Source organism: Balaenoptera borealis (genome assembly GCF_965194805.1).
Source record: "Balaenoptera borealis genome assembly, chromosome: 3".
Taxonomy (NCBI): Eukaryota; Metazoa; Chordata; class Mammalia; order Artiodactyla; family Balaenopteridae; genus Balaenoptera; species Balaenoptera borealis.
In genome coordinates, this window is record NC_138866.1 from 117,992,824 (window position 1) to 118,012,563 (window position 19,740).

Below are 19,740 nucleotides of genomic sequence, written 5' to 3' on the forward strand. Positions count from 1 at the left end.
ACATAAATCGTGTGCGGCACGCACCGAAGGGCGGGGGGGGGAGAAGCCCGGCTCGACAGATGCGAGCATCTGGCCGCAGCATTCATTAGACACAAAATGGCTCCTCTTTGGAGCTTCCTTTCCCCCTCCCCCTTCTCTGCCCTCCCCCCTACGTCACGGGTGGGCGCACCCGCTTCCCACCCGCCCCGCCCCTTTCTCGCCCTGCCCCCACGTGGGGGCTGCAGACCCCGCCCCCGATCAAGGCCCGGAAGGCCAATCGGAGACGGCTGATGGGACTCTCTGTTACCGATTGGTGAAGCTGCCGAGCGCTGTCAGTTCGAGACCAAGGCTGTCAGTCAAAACCACGCGGGGTGGGGGAGCGCTGACAAATGCCGAGGCTTCTGAGCCTCCCGCTTGCAAATAGTGCTTGGAATGGCTGCTTAATTAGCTTTGAATGGCTTTTCCTTCCAGCTCAAACAATCTGTCACTACCATGTGGTATAAAGGAGCCATGCATAAAAAAGTAAGCAGAGGCTAAATATCAATTTGATTTTGTGTATCAAAGGAATATTTTATTTTTCTCCCTAGTAATGAAACGTATCAATTTAAATAATAAAAGGTAAAAACACACACACACACACAAAAAGAAAGAAAGAAAAGAAAAAAAGAAAAAGGAAAAAAGCCAAACTCCACGGTTCTCCGACTCCTGTGCAAGCCTGAAACAGGTAATTTCTACGGCCCACGTTCAGGAGGAAGCCTGAAGCTTCCCCCCACTCTCCCCCCACTTTTAAACTTGCATTAAGTGTTCTGTTGTTGTCGTCCAGAAGTCTAGAAGGAGTGATGGGGGAGGGGTGGCAATGTAAAAGGAGGTGGGGACGCGGAAGGGGGCAAACTTTAAAGGGAGCTCTTTGAAGCTGCTAATCAAAGTGGAGGGGGGGCTTAAGACCCCATAAACTGGGGCTCCCGCAGCAGGTCTCGATTTGGGAGCTGAGAGGAGGGGGGGAGAGCGAGTGTGCGTCTCGCCCGGAATTATTAAACACAATGCCTTCAAGATGCCCGGGACGCGGCCCCTGTTCCGGCTTTCTCCCTCTCCGCTCTCACTCGAGACTGGCTCCGACGGCGCCCGCCCGCAGTCGGCCGGGCCCTAGATCAGGTCTACGCAGACCGTGGCCAGAAGAGACGTCTCGGGTTTGGCGTCGCTCCTGCCCCGACGTCCACTCTCCTGGGGACCCCATGAGCAGAGCAGACTCACGTCGAGTTCACCTGTGAGCCCCAGCCCTACGGCCAGCGCCAGGCCTGCAAGCTTGGAGGAGCCCGCGGGGCGTGTCATCGACCTCGTTTTGCAGGGAGCCGCCTCCTCTGCAGGGCCCGACTGGACTGCTCCGCCACCCAGTCCGAAATGATAACGGCGCCCAAGCACTTTCTGTGTACAAGGCAGGACACTGCTACCCAGGCGAGAACTCTCTTCATCCTCACCTCATTCCTGAAGGAAGCGGCCTGGCTGGTAGTCCGTTTTATAGAGTCAAAAAGAGAAGCCGAGAAAGTTCAGTAACTTGCCCCAAGCTGGGCAGAGGTGTCAGGATTAATAGTCCAGGGCAGCGGGCTCAACAGCCAACTTCAGCGCCCCCTGTGCTAGCGCGAGCTGGACCGGCGCGAGCTTTTGCGAAAGGAAAGGCATTCATTCATTCATATTCACTCATTCATTCTGAGGGTCAGGCGATGAGGTCAGAGGCCCAGCTCCCCAGCCCCTGGCTTCCACTCGCTCTGCACCCAGCATAACTCCCAGCTCTGCTGGGCTGTCTGGGCCTCCTGCCGGAAGAGGAGCGGAAAGGTAAGCAACCAGGCCAGCTCCCCTTTCAGCTCGCCACCGCTCTACCCCCCACCTTGCCACCCCACAAATTAGGAAAAACAAGGAGAAAAATCATTTTTTTTTATGCTCGAGAGAGAAAAGAAAAAACATGTATACAACACCCCGTCCAAAGGGCTTGACAATTATTTTTAAAGAAGGAGGGGAGTGGAGAGAGAGAGTTCAAACGTCTCTGTCTCCAGTTCTAATTGGAAACGTTTCAACTGTTTATGTTACAAGAAGTGTCAGGGTCATTTGCTACCGGAGAGCTGACTTTTCATTGGCTGCTTAATTGAGTACCTCGGAGTCCACCCCACGTGGGAGAGGAATTCCTGGCATAAAAAAAAAAAAAAAGTCACCCGGTGAGACAGAAAGTCCGGCCTGGATTTGCAGAGCGGAGGTTCCCCAGCCCCTCATTTGGGGTACAGGGTGGTTGGTGGGCAGCTGTTTGCCAGCTCCAAGAGCTGCTTTTCTGGTTTTTAAAAAATAATTGTCAAACACTTTAGATAAAGTGTTAGTATATGTTTTCTCCCTTTCCCAGCAATCAAAGGGTCTGACTCACGTCAGCCACTGGGCTGTGACCTTCTATTTGAGGAAGAGCTCAGTAGTACTTTGGGTGGGTTTCAGATCTCTCCCTATCATCCCTCCTCCCCGCCCCCCAGCCTCCACTGGCTTTGATTTTCTAAAGGTCTGTTGTTGGGACTGCCCAAAGGGAAGAGAAATCTTTCTCTCCCCTCTCCCCTTTGGTTGATTCTGTAAGGCTCCTCTGATGATTGGCCCTTGACTTGCTAGGGCAGTTCTGTCCCCCCACCTTCAACACCCCTACCCGCCCCCCCAGTCATCCCCAGCCTTCTTCCACAAGTGAGCACCTCACCACAGAGTGAAAGGAAAGGGAATTTTTATTTATTTAACATACTCTTACATAGTGCTTAACTCTGTCCCAGACACTGTTCTAAGCACTTGACAAATATTAACACACTTAATCCTCTCACAGTGAATGAAGTGGGTACTATCAGTATCACCCCTATTTTACAGAGGGGGCAGTTGACACGCAGTGGTACAATGACTTGCCCAGAGTCACTTCAGTGGCTGATGGACTTGAACCCAGGCAATCTGGCTCCAGAGTCTTCACCCCCCCCCCCCCCACACACACACTCCACTGTGCAAGCTTGGCTTTCCTGGGAATGGAGATCAGGGCTGCAGGACAGATGACAGGAAACTGGAGGGCCCCAGGAAGTCCCAGAGGGAGCTCTTCCTGCAACCACCTCATTTCAGGGAAGGGAACTGAGTTCTGAGAGGCTGGGGAACTTCCCAGGGTCTCCCTACCCCTCTTCCAGTTCTCTGGCTGGTCCCAGCTATGTGACCTTGGGGGACTTATTTAATCTTGCTAAACCTCCATTTCCTCGTCTGTAAAGTGGAGATAACAATACTGTCCACCTCAGAGGATTGTTTTGAGGACTGATGGAGATAATGCATGCAATGTACTTAGTACAGAACCTGGCACATTAAGTGATCAATAACAGTTAGCCATGTTGGCCATGATGATGATGATGATGCAGAACCATCAGATGATTCAACTCCTTGCACATTTTGTGGGTGCCTGCAGAGATGAGGAAGGTCTAATGTCCCAGCCCTTGCAGGGAATAATCCAGGCAGTAGCCAAGCCCCGGTGGGAACACCCAGCTCGCTGAAGCCCCTCCTGAGGTCATCAGGCCTTCCCCTCCTTCTCTGGAATTCCCATTCTTTATCGTGGTCCTCAGATGACCTTGGACATCCATACTGCCCAAAGACCCTTGAGGTGTGTGTGGGAGGGGGAGGGCAGAAGGGAGGGGGCAATTCAAAGCTAAGCCTTGGAGGGCTTGGAGGGGTGAGGGGTTCTGGGGGCAGAGAAGTCCGACTAAACAGCAGTGGAGTCCATAGCATTTCTGAGAAGACAAGCCACAACAATGAAGTATATGAGTATAAAGTGGTCTGGCTCTGAGGGGACGTTCTCTGAGGGCTCCCTGGAAGGGTGGAGCTTGAGCTCAGCCAGGAAGGATGGACAGAAGTGCCAGTGGGTAAAGGGAACCAGGCTGAACAAAGACTTCTAACAGAAACCTTTCCCGCTCAGCCTGCGCCAGGGTGCTTTCTGCTTCCTTGGGTCCTTTCTGTGTTTTGCCACCTGACAAAGTGCTTTGGCTCCCTTCCTTAAGACCCCTGCCCTCATCCCAACTTCTATTTCAGACTCCAGTGAAATCTGTCTCTAAAGTCTCCTAAGGTCAGGAGAGAGGAATCCACTCATTAGTACTGTGTGGCAGCCCCAGCCTGGGCATCAGGTGGCCTGAGGATCTGCAAGATCCTGGGCAAGACCCTGAAACTCTCAGGGTCTCGGTTTCCAGATCTGTAGAATGGGAACAGTGACACTTGATTGCTTACCTGGCAAGAATTTACAGAAAGCCTACTCTGTGTAAGACCTCTTTGGAGGTACCAAAATCTAAGGGAAGCCTTTGCCTTTGGAACATACACAAGGCAGGACAACCCCTAATTCCAGGCTGTATGTAGGCCCTAAGAACCAAATAGAGTCTATGCAGGGAAGCAGTATTGGGTAGAAGGGTGGAGGTTGACAGTCAGGGAAGCTGCCTATAGAGGGTGGCCCTCGGTGTGGCTAAGTGGAGAGGAAGGGGAGAGTTCCAGACAGGGGCAAAGGTGCCCAGCCGGGACGTTCTAGAGAATGCTGGGGATGGTTTGCTTGCCTGGTGGCCCAACTGGCAGAGGAGGCCACCACCTCTCTCCAGAAAGCTAAGGAAGCCGGGCAGTAATTTAATGAGCCCCTCATGTCCACCTGGGACTCTGTGCTGAGTAGGCATGGAATGTGTTTGTTCACCTGTCTTTAGCAGAAGCTTAAGTCTGGAAACATTCTCCCAGCGTTCCATCCAAAGCCGAGCTCCACCGCATCCCGCTGTTCCCAAGGCGCACTTTGCTGACCTCCACTGACTAAGGGCGCAGGGTTTCTATGCCTCATGCCGGAACCCGGTAAATATTTATCGAAGTGATTGGGCGTCCTAATTAAGAGACTTGTGCCATTTCTTTCTTTCCTTTTTAAGGATTCAAAGAGGAGGCTTAGGAGATTAAGAAATATTTTGCTGGTATTAATGCATCCAACTTCACAAGGGTGAGGCCCATGCCGCAAGAATTATCCAGGCCAGCAAGCAGAGGGGAGTGCTCTGGGTCAGGCTGGATGATTAAGGGGGGGACTGTCACCAAGCACACTTGGTCTTTGATGGTGGGTGCGGGTTCGGCGAGGAGAGAGGAGAGGATCTGTATTTGCCTCACAGCTTTGATTTTCACTTCCAAATCTGCCCTCAGCTTTATATCCTTTTAGTAAATGAATTGATAAAAGTCTGTTTGTCGCATACAGGCAATAACAGTGAAGAGTTTGTTTATCCAGTGTGCTTACGTATACTAGTGGTTCTCAACCAGGAGGGATTTTGTTCCTAAGGGGATGTTGGCACTATCTGGGGACATTTTTGGTTGTCACAATTGTGGGTTGTGGTGCTACTGGCATCTAGTGAGTACAGGCCAAGGATGCCTCTAAACATCCTACTGTGCACAGAACAACCCCACAACAAAGAATGATCCAGTCCCAGATGTGCATAGCACTGAGGTCCAGGAGCCCTGACAAACCTGTCTCACCTAACCTTAACAAGCAGGGGATCTCTCTCTGTTCCTATTTTGCAGATGAGTAAACTGAGATACAGAAAGGTATCACTTGTCTAGGATGTGAAGAAGTGGTTGTTGAACTCAGACCCTCTATCTTCAAACACAGGATCAGGGTCTTTAGACCCCTTTTCTTCTCTTTTCTCTATTCTCAGAGAATAGAGCTCTACCAGAAGGTAATTAGAACCACCTAGCTCTGGCATCCTCCCTTGTGTAGACTTTAAGCCATTTTAAAGGTTGCCCTACAAATTAGCAATTATGTAGTTGTTCAAATAAAGTCTCTCTATGAAGGGCTGGCTCTAGACAAGGTCCTGGGATTTCCTGGTAGCTCCTCCAAGTGAGGACATTAAGTCTGGCCCCTCTGGGCATCTGTATTACACTGGGAAATAGTCAGGAAAGTAGCTGTTGGCCCAGCTCTGAAAGACATCTAGGTGGAAGGCTAAGTAGGATGATGTAGTGTGGAGTTCGGTGGGGGAGGTGTGGCCCAGGAATGGCATACGTACACTTTGCCTTCTTTGGAGGTGCCTTTGCTGGAATGAAGGTCCTGCAGGAGGGAGCCTGGGGCAACTTGAGAAGGGTGGGCTGGGGCAAGGTTGGGGGTACAGAGGGAAGAGAGTGACGGGGACTGTGAAGGTCCAGGCTGCAGGTGGACCTGGAATTCTGGGAACATGGAGAGATGGGGGCAGTAGAAGAGGGAGGGGCTTCTGATGTAAGAAAGAAGGAAATAAGGCTGATAGACCATTTCAGATTTTCATGCTGGAGTAGAATTGCAAAAAAGACTCATTTTGAAAGTCTGGAGGACCAACGTGTTGTTTGACCGCTAACCCACTGCAGAACATCTGCAGAAGGAGGCAAGGTACAAACGAAATGAAAGCCGTGTGTTCAGCTTACAGCCCTATCATATCTATGGACTGGTAAGCAAGACACAACATGTAGAGCAGGGAAATATCTCCATCTGATAGATGAAAAAACTGACGATCAAGGAGAGAAAGTGGTTTGTACACCACCGCACAAGTTGATAATGGTGAGTTTGACCAGAATTAGGCCTTCTGGTGTTGGAATAACCCAGTCAGGTTTTTAAACTGTGCTCTAAGGCGGTCCTGGGATCTGCAGAAGTTGATGGGGTGGGAAGAAGATGGGGAAGTGGAGAGGGTGGAGACAGGGATCCCCTCCCCCACTTCCGTTGGAAGCTCTCCAATTTTTATCTGTTTAATACATTAGGTTCTACAAAATACTTTGGGGAAATAAAGAGGAGGTTCCGGAGCTAAATAAGAAGTTTTAGAATCACTAAACTACATGATATCTGTCCAGACATTCTCAGCTGTGACTACAGAATTTTCTCCCGCTTTAGTGAGAAGGACTGTAGAAGCCCCACGCGCTGGGAGGGGCACTGCCAATGCCTCATAGTAGAAGGCCTTGCATTGTCTTCACACCTAGGGAGTCCTTAGTGCTGATCTGGCTTCCCATTTGCGCTTGTGAAATGGCCTAAGCGGAAAGGGAGACTCCGGGAGGCTGAGGGCCACTCTTACACCCTCAGAGCGGGCTGGATGGCTCAAAGCGGAGAGCTGTAGATCATTCTGGGCCACCTCCCTCCCTCCCCACCACCCACACCTGCCCTTTTATAGAGGACAGAAGGGAAACCCAGGGAGACCCAGTGATCTGCTCAAGTCACTCAGCTCAGGAGTGGGAGACCTGGGGTTCCACCCCAGCCCTGTCCAGCTGCAGAGTCAGTGCTCATGAGCATTGAACTGCTCTACCCAGTACCACCCTGCCTCATCAACCCACCATTCCTTTGTGCTTGGAAAGTCACAGTGAACTAATGCTCCACTGTCTGCTAAGCAAGGCCCTGGCACTTTCTGATACATCATCTTATGTGTTACCTTGGCCCCCAGCACTCATCATGCATTCCAACTTCCTTACTAGGCACCTTCCTATACTGCAGAGGCTGACAGCTAAACATCACACTTCTAGACTCCTTCCTTGCAAGGGTCCTGAACAAAAATACAGTTCAACAATTAGATGCTCTCAAGCAAGATAGGAAAGCAGCAGTACGGCAGAGACCATCTCTGGCTACCCCAATCGTTTCTGCATGGTGATGTGTTTGTAAGGATGGTGGTTTTTTCTGCCCCCCTGTTCCGGTATCTAATCACTAGCTTCATAAGTGTCAAGGGTAGGTCGTGGTGGGTAGTGCAGCTTTCTAAGCTCTGACTCTTGGTAACACCAGGTATTCGTCAAGTCAGAGATGCTAGAGGTGGCCATCTATCCCCCCATCCTCCTGACTGTACCAGGCAGCCCTCCTGCCAAGGGTCCTAGAGGAAAGCATGGGGGAAAAACCTTCATGACATTGGATTTGGCAGTGATTTATTGGATGTGACACCAAAAGCACAGGCAATAAACACAAAAATAGGCAAATGGGACTATATCAAACTTAAAACTTCTGTGTGTCAAAGGAAGCAACCAACAGAGTGAAAGGCTACAGAGTGGCAGAAAATATTTGCAAATCATATACCTGATGAGGGGATAGTATCCAGATTATATAAAGAACTCCCACAGGTAAACAACAAAAAAAATAGATAACTGGATTTAAAAATGGGCAAAGGACTTGAATAGGAGTTTCTCCAAAGAAGATATACAGATGGCCCACAAGCACAGGAAAAGATGTTCAACATCACTAGTCATTAGAGAAATGCAAACCAAAACCACAATGATATATCACCTCAACCTCATTAGGATGACCATTATATTAAAAAAAGGAAATAACAAGTGTTAGTGATGATGTGGTAAAATTCGAACCCTTGTGCACTGACTGTTGGGAGTGTTAAATGGTGTAGCCACTACAGGAAATAGTATGGAGGCTCTTCAAAAAGTTAAAAATAGAATTACCATAGGATCCAGCAGTTCCACTTCTGGGTATACACCTAAAAACCACTGAAAGCAGGATCTTGAAGAGGTATTTGCACACCTGTATTCATTGCAGCATTATTCACAATAGCCAAGAGGTGCATGCAACCCAAGTGTCTATCTATGGATGAATGGATAAACAGAATGTGATATATACATACAATGGAATATTACTCAATTTTAAGAAAGAAGGAAATTCTGTCATGTGCTACAATATGGGTAAAACTTGAGGACATTATGCTGAACGAAACAAGCCAGTCACGAAAAGACAAACACTGTATGATCCCACTTACTTAATGTATGTAAAGTAGTCAAATTCATAGAAACAGAAAGTAAAATGGTGGTTGCCAGGAGCTGGGGGGAGGGGAAATGGGTACTGAGTTTCAGTTTTGCAAGATGAAAAAAATTCTAGAGATCTGTTGCACAACAATGAGCATTTAGTTAACACTGTTGAACTGTACACTTAAAAATGGTTAAGATGGTAAATTTTATGTTATGTGCTTTTTACCGTAATTGAAAGAAAAAAAAAAGAGGCAGCCCCTCTGGCAGACAAGTTCTGTGGAGTTCTAGGTATGATTCTCAGAGGCCCAGCCCCAGCCCTCTGCTCTAGCCCTTCCAGTGGTATCTCAGATACCAATTCCTTCCACTGAATGCTGTCTGTGTCACATCGCTAAAGTGGCTTCTGTTTCCCGCACCCGACTCCTGGCTGGTACCCTCCTACTTCTTCCGGCCAACCTCCTGACTGTGCCAATCTCAGCCTGACTTGGGCTTTTGGGGTGTTTTGTCTTTCCTTGCTGTTTAACTGTTTCACAAGAATAATGATATTGAAAATAACAATGACTCAGGGCCATCAAGCCTGAGCATAAACAGATGAATTCATGCAACTTAGTGCAGGGTACATTCTTCTATTCAGAGCCCAAGTGCTCTTGGAAGACAGATGTGGGTTGATATTCTGATTCTTCTGCTTTTCTTTTTTTTTTGCTGTGGAACCTTGGGCAAAACACTTGTTTTTGCTAAGCCTCAGTTTCCTCATCTGTAGAATGGGGATATTAATGGTGCCTTCCTGACAGGGTGGTTGTGAGAATTAAGTGGGATAACGTGGGCTGGCAGCAAGCTTTCAATGACTGTTAGTGATTCTGAATGAATGAGGACATGTCAACTGCTTTGTCTCAGTGTGTTCAGACCCCTTAACCTCTTTATCTAAATCCAAACTTAGATGCTTTTCTCCTAGAGCTAGATCCTCTGCTTCCGGAACTTAAATATGTCTCACATTAGTGGGAGACATGAAAAGAGGGGAAGCTGGGGACTCAGAGCCCCAAATGCTGGAGGTCAATGTTAATCAGAGGGCCCCCTGGAGTCCTTGCAATGGGAAAATGCAAGTGAGGGTGGGTTTTCAGTGGGTAACAGATGTGTGTGTGTGGGTGGGTGAGATGGGATTGGGGACTTGCTCATCTGGAGCTAGCAAGAGCCTGACGTGTATGCAGCCCCTGTCCACCTGCCTGCAGCCTCCCACCCTACAAAGGCCAAATCCAGACAGACACTGGGAACCAGAGCCAGGCGGCCTCCACAGTTGGCAGTGCAGGGAGCCCCTTTTAGCCAATGAGGAGCATGCCCTCTCCAACCCAATTAACTGCAGCCTCATAACGCCTAACTAAGACGAGAACGAGGCCAGACCAAGACAGAGGAAGACCAAAGCCTCCACAACTGTGACTAGGGGATCTGGGCTGGAGAGAGTCTTTAGAAGCCCCGCGTTATGCTGTTGGTTGGGACCTGCAGAATTGAAGGCTAGAGCAGATTTGGCCGTCAACACAGAGGGGGAGCTGTGAACAGAATCCCCCTCTCAGATGGTAAATCAACAGGACTGACTTTGGAAAGGGCTCTCAGAAAGGAGCCGAAGGGGCTTCCCTGGTGGCGCAGTGGTTGAGAATCTGCCTGCCAATGCAGGGGACACGGGTTGGAGCCCTGGTCTGGGAAGATCCCACATGCCGCGGAGCAACTGGGCCCGTGAGCCACGATTACTGAGCCTGCGCGTCTGGAGCCTGTGCTCCGCAACAAGAGAGGCCGCGATAGTGAGAGGCCCGCGCACCGCGATGAAGAGTGGCCCCCTCTTGCCGCAACCAGAGAAAGCCCTCGCATGAAACGAAGACCCAACACAGCCATAAATAAATCAAAATAAATAAATTAAAAAAAAAAAAAAAAAGGAGCCAAGGGAGATTGGAAGAGCAGGTAACTCGGAGCTGGATGGTTGATGGCCTTGGAGGCCAGGCTAAGCGACCCGGCCTTTATTTGGGGGATGCTAAAATCATCGACTACTAGGTGTCAGGCCCACACTAAGCTGTTTACACAATCGTCTCCTCAAACTGTATAACCATCGGGTCACGGTTGCAGGGGTGGGCTACGGCCCAGACTCCCCCGAGGACGGAGGCCCCAGGCCCCAGCTGGGGGGAGTATTGGGAGCTCCCAGAACTGCCCTCAGCAGCGGAAAGCCCCCTTGCCCAAGGTCACACTCCTGCACCACCTGGGAAAGCCAGAATCCAATGACGGGTGGGCTGTGGGAGTGTAGAAGCCCAGGGCCCCAGCCTCAGTTTGGGTAGCTCTGAAAGGCCACCCAGCTGCAGAGCATTCCTGCAGGTTGGCTGAGACCTCTGTGTGACAGTGTCACAGCCCTCTGCCTTCTCCCTCTGCCCCTTCCTGCTGCCCTCGCTGCTCGTATTGACCCCGAGAACTCCCCTCAGTAAAACCTCTGCATTCGAACACTCCACTTTACAGTTGTCGGGTGTAGCAAGTAAAAATGCAAGATACCCACTGAAATCTGAATTTTGGTTAAACAAATTTTTTTTTTTTTTTTTAGTATAAGTATATCCCCAATATTACACAGGACATACGCTAAACAAAAACCCTTCGTTCATCTGAAATTCAAATTTCACTGGGCATCCTGTGTTTGATCTGGCAACCCTGCTCCATCTCAGAGTCCTTTCTTGGGCGAATCTGACCTATAACAAAGCCCCATGAAGTGGTACTCTCATTGCCCCTTTTTAGAAACAAAACGAAGCCTGAAAGCAATTACAGTCACACACGTAACCCTGGTTATTACCCTAGGGTGACCACAAAAGCAGTGCACTTGGGAGCTGGAGCCGCTGGATTGGGCTGGGGGGTGCAGAAACTCCTCGGCCCTTTTCAAAGCACCACCTCTACCTGGGCCTGCAGCTCTGGAGGAGATGGTTCCTCCCCGGGTTTTCCAGCGAGCCTTCCCAGGGCAGAGCTGAACAACCCGGGGAAGAACATTTTAATCAGCCACCCTGTCTCAGCCTCTCTTGGCCTTTGCTTTCATTGTCAGAATCTGTGTCAATAGCTGGAAATCCAGGCAGCAGCACAAGTAGGCTCTGCTCTTTCCTAAGCAGAAATCTCACAAAGGGCAGGGCTCCCCTCTTTACAAGGAAAACAAACAGGTCTCCAGGCTCCCAGGGGGTGGGGGTGGGCTTGGGGGAGGGGCTGTGGGCAAGCAGCTGGCTCAGCCCGGCCCTGTGCTCCCACCCTCTTAGCTTCCCACTTCCATCTGGCAGATCCTGCAGCCTGGCCTGCGGGGGGGGGGGGGGGGGGCGGGGGGGGGGAGCCTCGGCAGGCAGGCTTCCCCTCTCCTCTAGAGAGTGCGGCTGGCTCAAGCCTCTGAATCGCTCAGCTGGGCCACTGGGCTCAGCAGTTCCACTCCATCCCTCCCTAGGAGCCAGTGTGACCTCAAAACCCTCCCATGGCTCCCTTAGGTGGTGTAGATCACACCTCTGGGCTTTGCTCTTGGGTTCCTTCTACCTGAATGCCCTTTCTTCTCTGTTTGAGCTCATGGAATCCCACCCACTCTTTAAGGCCTTTTCTTTACTGTTTCCCCCCCCTTGCCGAACCCCCTTGGTCAGAACGAGTCACTCCCCCTGCCCTATGGTTAGTTGGGCAAGTGTGGGTCTCTGCACTTAGGCTGTGAGCATCACCTGACCTTTGTACGGTGATGTCCAGCGTATAAGGTCATTTTCACATTCTTGCTCCCTTGCAGCTCTCTTGGATAGAGATCACCGTCCCCATTCTAAAGATGATGCAATAGAAGCCTGGAAGGTTTCCTGGTGTGCCCATGGCCAGGGAGCTAATAATTGCAGAGCAGGACTCAACTACCCAGATCTTCTTGGTCACATGCCAGTGCTATTTACATTAAAGGCTGGACTTATGAACTTATGTGCCAACAACACTTAGCTCCGTGGGGAGGCACATAGCAGGAGCTCATTAAATGCTGAATTAAATGCCACGAATCAGAGAGTTTGCAAAAATATCCGGGGTGGGGGGGTCATTTGGAGATGTCTAACGGCTTTCAATAATGCTGAGAAAAATCCCTTCCTCTGCTATCTCTCCCCACCCCCATGCCTGCCAGGCTCCCAATAGAGTGTGGGGTTGCTAGGGCAGGAGTTCCACTTCCTGTTCTGCCCCCTTCCTCTTTAACTGGAATGCTGGGGCCGGTGACGGGGAGGTCAGCCTCCGGGGCGTACAGTAGGAAGCTACCATCGTTGTGCCACTGATGGTAACACCAAGAGGAACTGGGATTGGGGCCCCTGCAGGCCGGGGAAGGGGGGGGTGTGGAGGTACTTTCCACTCCTGGGGTGGCCCCAGCATCACCAGCCTACCTGGGAAAAAGCAGGTCTGGAATCTCCCACCTCCCATGGACCACTCGCACGGCGGCCCCTGAGGACAGGGTCTGGGGAAGGGCTTCCGCCCTGAATCTTTCCTGTGAACAGCTCCCTCAGGGAATCACGATGGTGCCACCTCCCAAGTACATCCTCCGCTGCCATCTCTGCCTCTTCCGGGCTTAGGTGGAGTCAGGGGCAAAGGAGGAGAGAAGGTGTACCAGGCAGAAGAGCAGGACTTGTGTAGCAAGTCCTGGAGGCTTGAGAAAGAGTAGATGCAGGTGGTCTGGCTCAGCTGAGAAGGCTGCGGGCAAGGGTACAGAGGCAGGAGAGATAGGATGCTGGCAGCCTGGGGTGCCGTGCCACGGAGTTTGGGAATCCTCCTGAGGATGGAAGGAAGCCACAGGATGACCATTACCGGGGAGGGCCATGATTAGGTTGGCAGTTTAGAAGGATCCCTCTAGAAGTCACACAAGGATGGGTGGGGGGAGGGAGGAAAGCAAGATAGGCAGTGACGGCAACAGTCTAGCCCCGGGGTGATTTTTCTGGGGCCACTCCAAGTAGTGGGAAGAGTTGAACTGCGGGGTCTGGCGGCACAGGGTGTGAATCCTCGGGAAGTGGCTCATCCGAGCTCACACACCAGCTGGCTGTGTGACTTTGGGCAAGTCACTTAACCTCTCAGAGTCTCAATTTGTTCTTCTGTAAGGACGCCTATCTCCCAGGGAGATCCTAAAGTTGAAAAAAAAAGGCGATAAAAATTAAGAGGGTCTGGGGGCAGGAGAGACATGAACTGTACTTAAGCTTCCAACTAGGGGAGGTTCCAGATGAAAATGGCACAGTCTGAAATTGCCCGGTTCAGAACAAGGACTCTGGCACTGACGGTGCTGGATTTGAATACTGGCTCCATTACTTAGCAGTATGCAGTTGGGGTCTAGCCGCTTCATTTCTCTGAGCTTCTTCTTTAGCACCTGTAAAATGGGCGTAATAATATCTGCCTGACAAGGTTCTGGGGCAGGATCACGTGAGATGATTCCCAGCACCCAGAACACTGAGAGTGTTCCAAAGATGGGAATGGGTGTCAATATCATCATTATTATTATCATCCTTAGAGGAATAGAATCAAAAATATTTTTTCTTTTGATTTTCGTTATCGGCATGCTGTATATACAGTAATTATTTTAATAATGAAAAAAATTAACTCATCAAGAAAATGAGAAGACAAGCCGCAGACTAGGAGAAATCGTTTGCAAGAGACATATCTGATAATGGAATGTTATCCAAAATATACAAAGAATTCTTAAAACTCAACAATAAGAAAATAAACAACCCAATTAAAAAATAGACAAAAGGTCTGAACAGACATTTCACCAAAGAAGATATTCAAATGGCAAGTAAGCATATAAAAAGGTGCTCCACATTCTATGTCACTAGGGAAATGCAAATTAAAACAATAAGACCACTATATACCTATTAAGAATGGCCAAATTACAAACAACACTGACGACACCAAATGCTGGCGAGGATGAGAAGGATTAGGAACTCTCATTCATTGCCGGCGGGAATGCAAAATGGTGCAGCCACTATGGAAAACAGTTTAGTTTGGAAAACTAAACATATTCTTACCGTACAATCCAGCAGTTGCACTCCATGTTATTTACCCAACGGAGACGAAAACTTATGTCCGTACAAAAACCTTCACGTGGATGTTTGTAGCAGCCTTATTCATAATTGCCAAAACTTGGAAGCAACCAAGATGTCCTTCAGCAAGTGAAAGGATAAAGAAACTGTGGTACATCCAGACAATGGGATATTTTTCAGCACTAAAAAGAAATGAGCTATCAAGCCAGGAAAAGGCATGGAGGAACCTTACATGCTTATCACTAAGTGAAAGAAGCCAATCTGAAAAGGCTACGTACTATATGATTCCAACTACATGACATTCTAGGAAAGGCAAAAAAGGACACAGTAAAAAGATCACTGGTTGCCAGGGGGAGGGAAGGATGAATAGGTGGTGCACAGAGGATTTTTAGGGCAGATTCAGACTGGGAAAATTAGGATGGCCTAGATGCAGGGTGCCTGGTGCAGGGTGATGGGTGGAGTGGGAAGTGAAGGTCCCCTGTCCTCAAGGCCCCATCACTCAGTCCTACCCTTTCCAAGCCTCCTCCCCCTGCTTCCTGTGAGTGGCTGATCCTCCTGGGTGCCTGAAGCTGGGGAGGCTCTCTACCTACATGTCAGCACTTGGTGCCCCTCTGCCTTGCTCTAGCCTTCTCTAAAATGGGAATGGAGAGACGCCCCATAATCCAACAGCTCTTGAGGCCAGGCCTTTCGAGGGGCACAAGTGGGGTCTCTACCTTACCTTTCCACCCTGCCCCCTAGCCTGGCTACCCAGCTGGATCTCCTCGTGCAGAAGGGATGCTGAACCCACAGCTTGTATGTGATCTGGGTCCTGTCAGTGACACGAAGACGGGGGCACTTCCAGGGGCATCCCATCCACAGCTACAGAGAGCCTGCCCCTCTTCCCAGATGAAAAGCTCCTGTGAGGAGCTAATTAATTACCTCTCTCTTTGTTACTTAACATCAGGGACTCTGGGCCCAGGGAGAGCGCTGAGGGGCACGGGAACATGATACAGAGACCTGTGGTCACAATCTACACATGCCACTTGATGGCTAAAGGCCACACCCCCTCCAAGGCCAGCAACCTCCTTGGGTCCCACGGCTGGGCTCCCCTTCTTTAACCAGCCGAGTACCTGCCCGCCTGCCTGAGGACACCCACGCCAGTCATGGGCTAGAGCCAGCTCCCCCTGCCTTGTGATTGCCCACATCTTGCCGTGAGAAGAGTATTTACACCGTGGAAATCGGCAAACGCTGCCAGTCAACTGCACCCTCCAGTCGTTATTATTATTATTAGCCAGTTGTTAGAAATTTACCAGCACACACCACACATAACTGCTCCTTTTGCCAGATACAAGCTCCCCTCCTCGTTCGTACCTCCGTGCAAATGGGGCTTCCCCAGAGAGGCCTTCTCAGCTCCCCAACTAGAGTGTGGGTCGCATAGTAGGGACTCTTTAAGGATGTGGGGCGGAGCATGGGACCAGCTAAGTCAGGACAGCTGTGAGAAGGGAAGGACCTGCCCTGTAGGCTCTCTCTGTCCACTCGGGTTAGGAATGATGTCTTCGTTCTGCACCCCGCCTCCCAGGAATAGATGATTTTCGTTTTTCTGCCTTGAGAGCCTTAAATTGCCACCTGTCTCTGGGAGGGCTCAGGCATGCATCCTTCCTTCTCACTGATGAGAGTTTCTCCCCAAGCCTCCAAGCCTGCCTTTCTGTTTAGCAAAGCCCTCGCAAGTTGCAACTCACATCCTTACCTTTGCAAGGCCCCTCGGCTTCTCCAAACCCTCTCCTTCTCTACGCCATCCTTCCTCTCCTCTCCCAGGGCCTCCACACTGCCCTCGGATTCCCTCTGCCCTTCCACTTACACATCTCGCTTCCAGGCTCTGTCCTATAGTTAATCAATTACACTTTAGCGAGAATTAGAGGTAAGGCAGCTGGGAGCAACGGAAAGGCACTGGCTTCCTTTCACTTGTCATCTTCCAGGGCTCAGCCCAGACCTCAGAGGAGTCTTCTCTGAACGAATTCCTCTTTAGTCTTGATCATAGCACCCTGCTTATTTTCTTCATAGCCCTGATCACAGGCTGTGATCTTTATTCATTTACTCACCTTTCTCTGGCTCGTTGTCTAAGAAGTGTTACCTCTAGGAGAGCAGGGATCGAGTTTGTCTTCGTCTCTCTCTCGCATCCCTGGGGCCTGGCCCACCCGTGCTCAGTACACATTTCTTGACTGCACAAATGATTTCTGATTCATATTCAAATCTATGCTCTGCCCTGCCCAGCTGGGTCACCTAGACGACTCCCTTGTTCTTTGTGACTCAGTGTTCTCATCTGTAAGTGGGGAGAACAGTACTTGCCTTTCTGGATTTTGGGTTTGTTGTAAGGATCAAATGCGATGCTGATTGGGAGTTCTGAACACCTGCAATGTGCTGTTGAGCTGCAAGGGCTTATTATTAAGTCACAATGGCCGTCCAAATTCATCTGCCTTCCCAGTCTCACCTCCCTTGTGTGGTGAAAGGGTTAAAGGAATTCCAGGAGGCAGCAAACAGATGAAGAGAAAAATAACTATCTAACTAATGATAATAGTAATTAATAACTAATTAATAATAATAAACGTAATAATAAATGACTAAATACTATATGTCAGATGCTGTTCTCAGCTGTTTATAGGAATTAACTCATATAACTTAAGAACAACCTTATGGGGTAAATCCTTTCACTATCCCTATTTTACAGATGAGGAAACTGAGTCAGTAATTGGTTTTTGAATTGGAGAGGTTCAGTAATTGGTCCAGATAGTGGAGATGGGTGAGACTTTTAATTTTTGGTGAGACTTCTCTAAAATCTCTTCGATCTAATCAGTTGACGGTTTCAATTTCATGACAGTTTACTGGATCGCTAACACCAAGAGTTTGTGTTTGAGCATGGCTTTGCCCCTGTGGCAGACACTGGGGTTCCAGAGCTGAATGGGGCCAACCGCTGCCTTCATGGAACCCACTAGAAAGGAGCTGGCAGAGAGTGCAGGTCCTGCTTCTGAGGGGGCTTCCTTCAGAGCTCCAGCTGCCCCCAGGGCATTGCCAGTCAGGGAATGACTGCAGGGTACAGCCGTGGTAACTTGGGACCGACGGAACACCTAAAGTTTGAGAACCGCAGAAAATCAGCACCAGAAGGGCCCGCAGAGTCAACAGTTACTGACGACTTGCCCTGCGCCGGGCTCGGGGCTCCACGTTGCGGGCTGTGCGGTTCGGTGCCACCCTCAAGGGCCATGTATGTGGGGTGGGGTAGGGATCGTGCAGGTCACTTCGTAAGGCACACCTTAGGGCAGGACCCACCTGGGTCAGGAACCCCAGGCAGTGCAGAGCCAGGCCCAGGGACTGGGACTGCTCACTCCCACCCTGACCCCCTCAACGCTACTGTTGGCCTCAGGATCCTCAGATCCTGGCCAGGGGCCCCTCAGGGGAGGCCTGGCTCTCCCTTCCTCCAGAGTCTCAGGTTGCTGGCAGGGACAGCTGCCTGCGGTGATGAAAAAGGCCTCCCAGCCTGAGGCTGACCCAGGTCACACACTTAGTTTAAGGCGGCTGGGGTCTGCTGGGGTCTGCACGTTGGAAGTTCGAGGGACTCACCCCGTGTCCTGCACCCCCGCCTCCCTTTATCGCCTTGTTAAAAGATTTTTACCCTCCATTTGGAACCTGGAATTTCGTTATTCCGCCTCTGAAGCTTAGGGGTAATAGGCTGCCCCTGGAAGGCAGCCTTTCAACTTCAAAGCCCCTGGCAGACTGTTAATTAGTCCTCTCTGGCCTGCCTGCCCTGGTGTGGAGGTTAAGTGTTCTTGGGCCAGGAGGGAAACCCAGAGAAGGCTGAGGGACTTCCCTGAGGGGTGTGGGGCTGAGCAAAAGTCTGAGAAGGAAAAGGAGGAGCCCTGACTTCCAGAATCTTCTGCTAGTGGATTCCAAGTTCTTGGGCTCCTCCTGCCCTGTTAGAACAGCAGCATAACTGAGGGCAGAGCCCCCCGCTGGAATGTGGCACCAAGAGGCTTCAGAGCCAGACAGCCCTGAGTTGGAATCCCAGCCCCATCAACAGCAGACCTTGGGTCATTAATGCCTCTAAGCCTCTGTTTTCTTCTCTGTGAAATGGGGATAATAATAAAGCCCTAGTTGGGACTGAGTGACTTATCCGTCTGAGTGAGGGGTGGCGCTCATTATGGGAGTGAATGAGTGAATGAATGTGGATATTGGTGGGTTGGGGTGGGGGAAGATTAGAGGTCCAGAGAGACGGGTTGGGGGGTCTAGATGGGAGGGAGGGGCTCTTTTCCTTCCTTTGCCCCTCCTTTTCCTTACTCCATGGCCGAGGGCTCTGCCCAGAGGGCAATTGCTAGCCCTGGCCTCGCATGGCTGGTCAAAGAGGAAGTCCATTTCGTCCACCTTTGTGGGGACCCTTGCCATTCACAGCAATGGAGAGCTCCACCTAGGAGCTGCCAGGTGAGGATGCTCCCATCTGCTTGGCCTCCCCAACCTGGCTGCTGTGAGGGCCAGACCAGGCAACTGGTACCACAGCCCTGGCTTTAGGGTCTCCCGGACCTGAGCTCCAATAGCCGTTCCACTCTGCTGGACAAAGATTCCAGCTAAAGTGGGGAAATCATCCCCACCTCTCAGGACAGTTGAGTGAAGGTCAGCAGGCTGTACGTGAGTACCAAGCAGCTCAGTGCTGGATAAGTGATAGCCAGAGTCATCACTCACATTGTGGGACCGGGGGCGTGAAGCATGAATGCACCGACAGGTGGTGGCCTCACGGGACAGGGAGTGGGGCTGCCCCAGCCAACTGGTCACCTGCTCCATCCTCTCCATGGTTGGGCACAGGGCGAGACAGGAGGGCTGAGAGATGTGTGCAGTCTGGAAAAACCATTCCTTAGCATTTTGGTGCCAGGGACCCCTGTGCACCCCTTGCTCACCCTACTTAGGGCTGCTATGGAAGTTACTTACTGATGGTTTTATCCTTCCTGCCCTCTCTGCAAACCCATCAAAAGCAGAGACTATGTCTGGGGTGTGTCTGGGC

General features: G+C 50.6%; 1 pseudogene across 1 annotated transcript in view; it reads left to right on the top strand.

Annotated features, from left to right (window-relative positions):
* Positions 1–19,740, top strand: part of LOC309625872 — a 114,849-nt pseudogene that overhangs the window by 683 nt on the left and 94,426 nt on the right. The window lies entirely within an intron of this gene.